At 46.7% G+C, this 10,707-nt stretch overlaps 1 pseudogene; it reads left to right on the top strand.

Moving 5' to 3' along the window:
- Positions 1-223: 223 nt before the first annotated feature.
- Positions 224-10,156, top strand: LOC146182662 (uncharacterized; annotated as a pseudogene).
- The last annotated feature ends 551 nt before the right edge of the window (positions 10,157-10,707 follow it).

The raw sequence follows: 10,707 nt of genomic DNA, 5'->3' as shown, positions 1-10,707 counted from the left end.
GGTCAGTTATTTGATCTTCTTTATTATTAGCGGACCGAGCATGAACGCGTAAAATTGAACTACAATGCTGATGCAGAGGCTGGACGCGAGAGGGTAAAATGAAATCAAAATATTCCATCTTTACCTTTTATGAAGGCGTGGGAATATTGAAACTTCGTTCAGGGCCTGCTTTGGCCAGGTCCTCTTCGGGAGATAAAGCAGCACATGCAGCTTCAGAGATATCATGGTCAATCTTGGCAAGGTCAGCTTCACATGATATACTTGCGATTTCCGAGTTATCAGTCTGTAGTGCAAATGTATTTCCACTGTTGGTCCAGACTGACTTCCATTTAAAGTGGTACTTCCTTTTCACTGTCATTCCTAGCAATGTTTTCTGGGCAGGACAAAGGTACTCGTTCATGTAGACCGGTGTTTCGTCCTCAAGCCTTATGTCTTTGTTTGTAAGCAGTGTTTTTTCGCTTTCCTGAGAGCAGCGTCACGCTTTGTTGCTCTCTTAAATTGAGCCACTATGTTTGTCACGTCAGGCGTTCGGGTAGGAACGCGATGGCATGTCTCAATGTCAGATTCAGTGATGCATTCTTTGATGGCGTTACCGACCTCGGTAACGTCATCAGTGGCCTCGGTGGCCACAATAATTTCCTTTTCCTTCTCGATGACACCATAAATCTCAAGATTTTCTTTTCGCGAGTATTGCTCTGAATGAACCACTCTTTTTTTTCTAGTTCTGGGGCAGTCTTTTCAAAAGTGTAGCATTTAGCCTTAAGCATGTCATTTTCATTTGATTGCTTCGTACTTTTTTTACTTTTCAGCCTGCAGTTCTGTCTTTATATCAAGGATTTGGGCATGAGCATACTCAAGACTTTGAGTAAGGTTGCGTTGTTCAAGGCGCAAGTCTCTAATTTTATTTTGAAGTTCCCTTTCCATCGATTCTTTAGATGTATTCGGCTCTTATTTAAGTTCTTCTTTTAGCCTAAAAAACTCCTCTTCCATCTAAGCCTAATCCTTCGACATGATTCGCGTATTCACAATCAAAGGAAAAGTACAACTTGGCTACCTAGCACTGGCGGCGACTGACGGAGAAAGATGCAAAACTAGGTATGTACAGTACTAACCTGCAACGAAAAAGGCAGCAAGCACTTAGAAGGTGCCCAAAATTCGGGATCGAATCCCGGCGGCGGCAGCAGCCTTTCGATGGAGCCGAAAAGCTATACTCGGCTCACAAGATATCTGCAGCACTGCGAAAAGCAGAGGAGCCCTTGCAATCGTGGTCCTAAGTGCCTCTCGCCCCTGCGCACTATAATAGAGATTTGTGCTCCGTCACCCCCGCCAATCTGGGAGGGGGGGGGGGGGGGGCGAGAGGCGCGTAGAAGCGTAGAAGCACAATTGCCTATCTTAGTGCGCGTGATCCGGATTGGACCGGGGTGCCTCTGCCTTTCGCAGTGCTATAAACATTTTGTGAGACGAAGTGGAGGCGTCCGTGTGATGTGTGATGTCAGTGCACATTAAAGAACTCCAGGTGGTCAAAATTTTCAGAAACCTCCACTAGGGCGTCTCTCATAGCCTGAGTTGCTTTGAGACGTTAAGCCCCCAAACAAAACTAAACCAAACCTGATCTCATTGCGTCTCCCTTAGCTCTTTTCATCATTAATCGGTCATCTGGCTGTCGTTCTCCCAGCCATAGCCCTTCGGAATTCACCCTTATCATTTCTCCACGATATATTTCAACCATACAGCGAGCGAAAGCCCCAACTCGGTGGCTCGGTAGGTCACTTAGAATCCGCTGTGCCACCGCGTTGGTGCTTTGGCTCGTTATAGCGAAGTTTCGGTACGCTTAAACATTCGCCATTATTTTTTTTTTCGTGCAGCATGGCGGCATGCTCAGCATATTTTTGGACATGCCTGTGCCGCTCGAAGTTCTGGAGCTCTCCAGGCGACGTCAGTACTCCAGCTATTCGCACCCTCTGCTGTCGAGTCGGAGTGCTGCACACCTCCGCTGAAACATTGGGACAGCCATTGTCGTCACATGGTCTGCTGGTCAACACCGGAATGACGCTGTCCTGCGCTTTGTCAGTGCGCTATGTATGCCGTGATGACACAGCTGCTATAATAGCCCACCAGCCGAGCCATTCTCCACCCAGGTCGCGTTGTGTGGCGTGCAAAGCTTGCGTGTGCACCGTATCGGTAGCGGCGCATGCTCGCGTGACAACCCAAAAAAACGTATTCGCTGCTCGAAGCGTCGTCAGTGTGCGTGTGGCGGAGACCATCGACCGTCGCGTCGCTCAAGGTTCATGCCACAAATTGAGTCTTGCCTTCTTTGGCCGGAGAGTACACTGTGTTTGTCTAGGTCGTGAGAATGCCTATGGCGCGTCTGTCCACATGTGTGTTGGGCTGCGCTGTTCAGACACCCTGCGCCCATGATATGCTGGCAGAACCATGCTTATCCTTGGGGTGTGTTGAAAAACAGGCAATAAAAATGAAGCGAAATGTCGACGGTTCTTTGTCGAACTACTATTTGTGCGCCTGTTGCGCAAAGCAAATCAAGATACGAATGTCCGCCAAGGTCGATGCAACAGGCCAAGCAACGAGGAACAAAATGCATGCAGAAACATCACCAGCGACAACTCTATAATAATGATGAACAATACGAAAGGCTCCTGCGAACAGTGATCGCAAATATTTAAGCACAGAAAATAACGCCAAACAACTAGAAAGTAAACATGTTGCTCACGCGCATAAATGAATAGTTTAGGTTTCTTGCTGGCAAAAGACGTGGTCTCTTTGTAGTAATATTTAAACTTGCATTTAGCGACAGTATCTGCAGCGTAGGTGGCCAATGCATGCTACCTTGAATGGCGGATAGATTCAGAGTGAGACATTTTCACTGCATTTTGCAAACGTCTGTGTGCGAAGTGGGTCATTTGTGTCAAACTTTAAGCCTTTCGTTGTGCTGGGAGTGGTAAAGAATTACTTGTAATGCGAAAGCACTGAGTGCTTGTTGAGACATTGCGGCTGCGTGCGACATAGAGTTTGTTACTTTTACCTAGAGGGAAAGCTGGGGGAACTGAACTTCAGTGCTTCAGCCCCCATGGGCGAGCTAAGAATCATGGGCCGCCGCTGTGCTACTTGGTGCGGCCCAGTCGCATTTTTTAGAGAACATAGAGCGGAGCTACTAGAATGTCTCCTCCTCTTCCTCATCATCATCATCATCATCATATTGAGGCGCCAACGTAGAGCCATAGCCTCCTTTATATAAAAGAGGCTATGGTCCTGTTTACCAGAAGTTTCACGTGCAACGTGAAACTCGGAAGGGGTGGCAGTGATGGCGCGATGTACCGTGTGGAGCAGCAACGCTCAGGCTTTTGCATTTCTCCCGTGCGGATTCTGCAGTGCTCTCAGAATATTTTTTTTTCAAAGTTCCCTGAAGGACGTACTAGCAACAAAAAGCTCCCCATCATTCTAAAAAGCGTGTTCTATTGTTTCGAGATTTTCTGCAAATAATGCAATTAGTTTACCAACGACGAAGATACCTTTCTCATGTGTTTTCACTAAGGGGGTGTTTGTGTAGAACTGGACAATTGCTTATAGGGTACAACGCGACCTGGAGGGCTAGTTGGTCAGACATAGCTTCAGGTGGTTGAGCGCTTATAGGGGCTTTTACTGGCGTTTTCTTCAGAATATTTAGGATATCTTGTCCTGGACCAGGACTGTAAGTCATCCTATACAGAGGAATCGGCATCAAGATTTCAGTTATGTCACTTTATAATTTGTTTCATTCCCCACTGCTTAAATATTATCAAGGGAAACGTATTTTAAGCATGCGGAATGAGATTAAAGCGTCTCACTGATACCTTTTCAAGGCTTCAGGTGCAGCACTGCTGCAGAAAACAAAGAGCTGAGGCAAAACAAAAATTGACACACTCGTATAATTGTGCGCAAAAAGAAGTCTTTCTGGTCATGTAAAATAATGATACGAGATACAGTTCGTCGAACAAACAAGTGAGGCAGACCGAGATCTCCGGTGCAGCATTATGAGCGTGCGAATTTGTTGTTTACGTCGTCTGGGCAACTAATCCTGCTCTACGCCAGCAACAAAATTGCACGCTCATATTTGTCGTTGTCTAGCGTGACTTCGATATCTTTTTCTTTCGCGCATAAATTGCGATTGTAGTTTACCGATTGCCCTCTAGCATATCTCAGAACCTCTGTGCTGTCCGTATTTTGTCATCGCCTTAAAACCGTGTACTTTTTGGTACACACAGAGATATAATAGGCACAATAAAGCGTGTCATATTGCATTTTTACCTTCAAATACTGCCAGCGGAGCATCGAAGCCAATGAATGCACTCTAGTTTTACATATGTAACCACTCAAAGAAGCGTCGCCTAATATGCGGCTAGCTGTGCATATATCGGTGGTCAGCGATGTGTTTCAGCTATGCTCAAGCATGTTTTTGTTGCCGCCAGTGAAACGCAACTTTCTTGCACTTTCACTATGAGGGCTCTTCAGCAGCAGATATATGAAAGTATAAGACAAGATCAGACGAGCTGCAGCAATTGCTGCTTGTAGTGAACGCATACGCTCGCAGAGAATACCGCGGAACAAGCTACGCTATGAGGTTGAATGGAATCAAGGATGCACTTCGATGGCCTCTTCGAGATCATCCTCATCACCAGCTTGGCTATACCTACTGCGAGGTGAAAGGTACTCCTTTACCTAACTCGGCCTTGTGTGCATCCATTTGATCACCGCACACTTCTCATTCGCCCACGTACACGTTTCTTCCGGCCAATGCTACGTTTGCCTTCACTGGGAATCCAGCCTGTGATGGCCTGTATTTGTATTTGTAGAAAACCGCTCGTATACAGAAAATTTGTACCGTGACTCTATGTCGTCTTATGCCTTTATAGGGTTTAAGGTCCCAAATCGACTCATTCTATGAAAGTTTGATAAACACACTGGAGCGTATTCAAAACATAGCAGTCCGCTTTGTATATTCAAACTTTTCCAAACATTCCAGCGTATCTAACTTATACTACACAATGCAGATCTTCACAGCTTAGCACAACGCTAAGACACCAATTTTTGAAGCGACAGAAGGAATACCGTTGATTCTTTGCTTATACAAAGATGCTCCCCAAGCAATCCCAACCTCTCACGTTGCCACAAAGATATTTTGATTTGATTTTAATACAAGCCAGGCAATTATTCTGTCTTTCTAAACCCGTTGACACGGACATCTCTGTAACGAAAACGTGTACATAGGTAAATAACATGACGTCATCAAACAGCTGTGACGTGGAGTCAGCAAAGCAAAGAGCAGTGACGACACAGGATAGCTCATCGTTCCGGACTCGAACGGTGGTGCCGCCGCCGCATGAGCCTGGTCGTGCTCTGGAAATGTTCTGCGCTCCTACTCATTTGACTCGATGACCTATCCCACTGTCTTTGTTGGTGCATATTACAAATACTTGACCTGGTGTTCATTCAGCGGTCAGCGTGTTTTTTAAGTGCAAAGTTTGGGTATACTGTGTGCGTGAGCGATCGGACTCCGAAAAGGAGAAGCAAAATTTACTGTTTTTATTTTACGCCGGACTCGTACAAGTTGAACCTGGTTCATATATATGTACATGCACCTGCTATATTCGAAAACTGACAGCATGCTTACATAAGTGACGAATTTTCGGCAACGGCGCCTCCCGCTGGCGCGCCGGTAGACGAACAGCGCCGCTCCCTGCCTGCCCTGGACGTCGCTAGGCCTAGCTGGTTTCACATCAAAGCGGCAGCGGTCAACGGCGCTTCGGAACGGGCTAAAGCTGCAATAAACTTTCGACTTTCGCGCAACTTTACTGAAAAGCCCATCTCATAATAAAATATATTCTTGATTTGCACGATGCCTTCAGCAGTGAAGCTCGCAGACGCCAGGCGCGTCGCATCGGGCACTAATGGGAAATAAAGCTCGCTCGTATCGCTGTAACCACTTCTACCAGCAGACATGGCAGTAATTGAATTACAGTAATGAAATTACTGTAATTTAATTACTTTTCTGGTAATTTATTATGTAATGCATTACTTTTCCGGCCTGGAAATTTCGTATTGTATAGAATTACTTTTTGGCAGTAATTTCAACGCAAAATAATTAATTCCTTTCGCAATTACTTTTACTAAAGTGTACCGCTGCTCTTTCGACAGACGACGCTCAGAGAGGGCCGCGAAAGCAGGAACGACGTGCGGCGAGCCTAGGCCAGCATTATACGCAATTGCACAAGGAGGCAGAACTGAGCAGTACTTTGCATCTCAGACCTCTTGCAACACACACATGCAACTTGCAACCATTTCCCAAGTAGCAGGCTGTAAGGCGCCAAGAAGCCGCCAAAGGAACAAATTGTGCAAAACAGCCGGAGTTCAAAACTAGGTGGGGTGGGAGAGGGTGGAAGGGTGGGGGGTTGACGGAGAGACAGGTGGAAGGGTCCATGGCGTGAGCATTACAGAGCGCAAGATGCCAAGGTCAGTTCTTGGGACCACTGAAGCAATACATAACGTAGCTTCTTTGAGGCCTTCAAACGGTGGTGCTCTGGGCCAGCAAGACGCTGGGTTCACCTCTCATTCTGCGGGCGCTGTTTTGTTGCCGTCGTCTTCTTTTTGTAATGACCCGTGCTGTAGGAAAGGGGGAAAAAAGTTTTCTGGGACGGAACTTGGCGGGAAGACGAAAGAATGTGTGCGTCGCATCTCGAGAGACGTTTTGTTTTCGATAGCTATACTTGCTCTTTGCATGTATGAAAAGTAGAAAGTAATTTAAAAGTAATTGAATTACTTTGCAGAATTGTAATGTAATTTCGTTACTTTTTTGGGGAGCAGTAATGTAATTTCATTACATTTCTGCGATTTCCATCAAAGTAATTCGCAATGTAATTTAATTCCTTTAAAAAGTAATTTTGCCATGTATGTTCCTTGATACATAGTTTAATTTCGGTCATACTATCAAGATTCCTCGAGGTAGGTGGTTGCTGAAGGAGAGTGCAGTGCCTTGTATTTTCCCAAACATTCCGGCGCATCTGTCAAAGCTGCAATCATTTAAGTCGACAAAGAATGAACGTTTTCTTCGCCCGAAGGTTCCGCCTGCCAGAGGGAAAGTGGTATAGAAAATGTGTGTGATGTTGCAGAGATCATCGAACATATTGACGTTGACGCTGGCATATGTACGCCTCAAATTTTATCTTGGCTTGCTGCTCTGCAAGAAAAAGAAACGTTTGAGTCGTGGTGCGCAAGTGCCTCGAACGATGATGTTATTACCTACAAATTGGACGAGTGCAGAGGCATTGTACAAGTACAGAAAGCCGTAGTTGTGAGAAACAGCTTGACTTGATGTTAGCGCGCGAGGCATGCTTGTTCCGGAAAGCTGTTGCGTTCAAAGGGCCTCCAAAATCGCACTTTCAAGCCTGAATGAGGTTGCGATGTTGCTTCGCTGCATTGACTCCCTCAATATTCGTGCGGGGTGCAAAGTGAGCATTTCCCCAGCATTTCAACCTCAACGACTGCCTTTAAATGTAATCATGTTTGGCATAGCAAGAAATGTCTTTTGCCCTCTGAGCATTCCTTGTGTGTTTCATGCAAGAAACTGAAAAACAAAATTGAGGACAGAGTGAAGCGCTCAACAAAAACGAACTTGATGTCTCAGCGAAAGCCACGAATGGTCATCAAACACCTAAGAAAGAAAGTCATTAGGGCAACTGCTTTTCCTGAAAAGGCGAAGAGGGACCTAGAGACTGTAATACTTTTGTCACACGGGCAGTTTCAATGCCCATTGAGTCGATGGAGATGGAACTCAATGGGGATCGGCTACTGCCACAGGACGGTTTTCAATGACGATTGAACTCGATCGTCATAGACTTAGTGAGGTTCGCGAATGGCCATTGGAATGCCAAGGAACATTCAGAGCCGCCCCGCACTCACTCTAAGGAGAAAAAGAGCACATAAAAAGAAGCAACACATCTTCTGGGTTAAATTATTTAGACTTCATTATACAGTTCATCAACTAGTTTTTCATAAGACAAAAAGATCGCTCTAGAGAATGTGCGGCGTTCAGTTGTGAACAAACTGATTCTTCTCTACTTCTCTAGGCTGTATAGGTGCGGCAGTGCGGCATGCTGCAGTGTTTCGCTCATGTTTGCCTTTTACCACGCTTTGCGACAACCGAGACCAAGAAGAGCCCCACATGTGCTTCTAACGATAGCAACTACGAACTCAGCGAAGACCACTGCCGAGCTGTGGCAGCATCGCTGGCCCAAATGAATGCGGCGATTGCACATTGTTCCGCCGTTGCTTGCCTGTGGGCTATGCCGTGCTGTGAAGTATTTGAATACTCTTCTCTGAACTAACTTTCATTTAATAAAATAATTGGAGGCTTATCAAGGTTAAGCCCAGTGGATGCGAAGCATGTTAAGCAGCTGCCTCAGTGTGGATGGGGCTATAAGTAACGGAGACGTGGTTTTAGGTTAATCGTCGTAGGCATCTTGACCGCATACACTCCCGGCGCAAAGACGCTGACGCGGTTGCGGGCACAGAGACTGACGCGACGGCGGGCGCGCGCCGCTTCATCCCTGGCGTGACGTCACATATCACGTGATGCAGCGATGGTGGCGCCGCCGCCGCGTCGCGCGCGACGGCGCGAACCGAAGAGTGGAGGCCTCCGCCGGGCGACGTCCGACGGCGCGATATGAGGCCCCATCTGCAGCCGGTGTGACGTCATCACGTGACGTCACATCATGTAATCTCACTTCGAGGTCAATGGTGGCCACCGCCGGGAGGTGACCGACGGCGCGATATGAGGCCCCATCTGCAGCCGGTGTGACGTCATCACCTGACGTCATGTCACGTGACCCCACTTCAGGGTCAATGGTGGCCACCGCCGGGCGTCGCGCGAAGGCCCGAAACCTACGTTAATATGCTTCGCATAATAGCGGTTAGTGCGATATCTGCCTCGTTTTATCCTGTTTAACTTCATATCTTTACTGGGTGTTATTACCCTTGGCGCCATCTCTCGGATGACACGTTCACTACTCAGTAGTCATTGAAATGTGCCATGTGGCATTGGTGCATCTCGATGACCCTCTAAAATTCCAATGGCCATTCACTGAATGGGCATTGAGATTGCCCGTGTGACAGAGGTATAAGACGCAAGCTCTCGCAATTGCGAGATGCTTTATCCACGTCATTTCACGGCACTTAAGTGCCGTCAAATAACGTGGATAAAGCATTGGAGAAATTACCAAAAGCACAGCAGCGCGCTTTCCGTGCGGCATATAAAGCTGCAAAAGCAAAAACTTCTAGGGGTTCACGCTATGACTCAGAATGGCTCATAACATGTATGCTTTTGCGAATTTCAAGTCCGAAAGCCTACATGCTCATGGTAAAGATGAAGCTCCTGCCGCTTCCGACGACCATGCGGCTCAGACAGATAATGTGACGAATGCCATGCGGGTTCGGCTTCAACAAGATGGCTTTCGCCAGTGTCGGAGCCTTCATGAAGAACGAAACAGACCTGGAGCGCTGTGGAACATTATATGAAGGTTCGGCAGGCTGTTGCTTTCAACAAGCGCACTCATACGTTTGACGGGTTTGTTGATTATGACGATGAACACACTTCAAATGTAGCTGCTGGCCACGCATTGGTCCTTCTGTTTGTACCTCTGTTCCATTCATGGGTTCAACCCATTGTCATCTTTGTAGCCAAACATGCAGCACCTATAAATGTGTTAGCAAGGCTTGTTCTCGAGGAAGTTGTAGAACGTAAATACAATGCTGCTGTTGTTGCTGTAATAAGTGATGGGGCCAGCTCAAACAAGGCCCTGTGGTCCCAGTTTCAGATATAAGGCAAGCTGCACGCCCGAAAGAACAAAGTGGACCATTCCTGTCTACCTGGTCAGCACCTGTACTTCCTATGTGATGTCCCACACATCATAAAATGCATCCGAAACCATCTTCTTCATCGTACGTATTGCATGGTGAGCAAACTATTTTAACATGTATGCATTGTAAGGTTTTGCAGAACTATTCAGGATATATAAAGAGAAATGTTTAATTCAATATATTTTTTAAACCTGCAGATTGGGGAGCACAAGATCAACTTTGGTCATCACCGGAAGCTAAAGGAGGTTGACGGAGAACAACAGCTCTGTGTGGTACCTAAACTAACCAGAGAGCATGTTCAGTTCAGTTCAGTTCATTCGTTCAGTCGTGTCCGACTCTTCGTGACCCTACGGACCATATCACGCCAAGCTTTCCGGTCTCTCACTATCTTCCTAACATCACATAACTTCATCTGCAGCGCCTCGAGGATGCCATCTAACCATCGCGTTCGCTGCCTACCCCTTCTCCGGTGACCCTCAGCCTTTCCCAACATCAAAGCTTTCTCCAGCGGCTCCTCTCTTCTCATCAGATGACCAAAGTAGCTGAGCTTTAACTTTACAATTTGACCCTCCAATGAGCAGTCAGGGTTTTGTGGTCGACAATATCGACTAATTTGATAATCTGGCCATCCAAGGAACTCTCAAGAGTCTCCGCCAGCACCGCAATTCAAACGCGTCAATTCTTCGGCGGTCAGCCTTCTTCACAGTCCAACTCTCGCATCCATACATCACAACTGGAAAGATCACAGCACGAGTTATACGGATCTTGGATGGCAGGTTAATGTCTCTGCTCTTTAATAGG

The sequence above is a fragment of the Amblyomma maculatum genome, chromosome 7, assembly GCF_055883805.1.
Source record: "Amblyomma maculatum isolate TAMU_Amacu chromosome 7, ASM5588380v1, whole genome shotgun sequence".
Classification (NCBI taxonomy): Eukaryota; Metazoa; Arthropoda; class Arachnida; order Ixodida; family Ixodidae; genus Amblyomma; species Amblyomma maculatum.
This window is presented reverse-complemented; position numbering and strand designations above follow the sequence as displayed.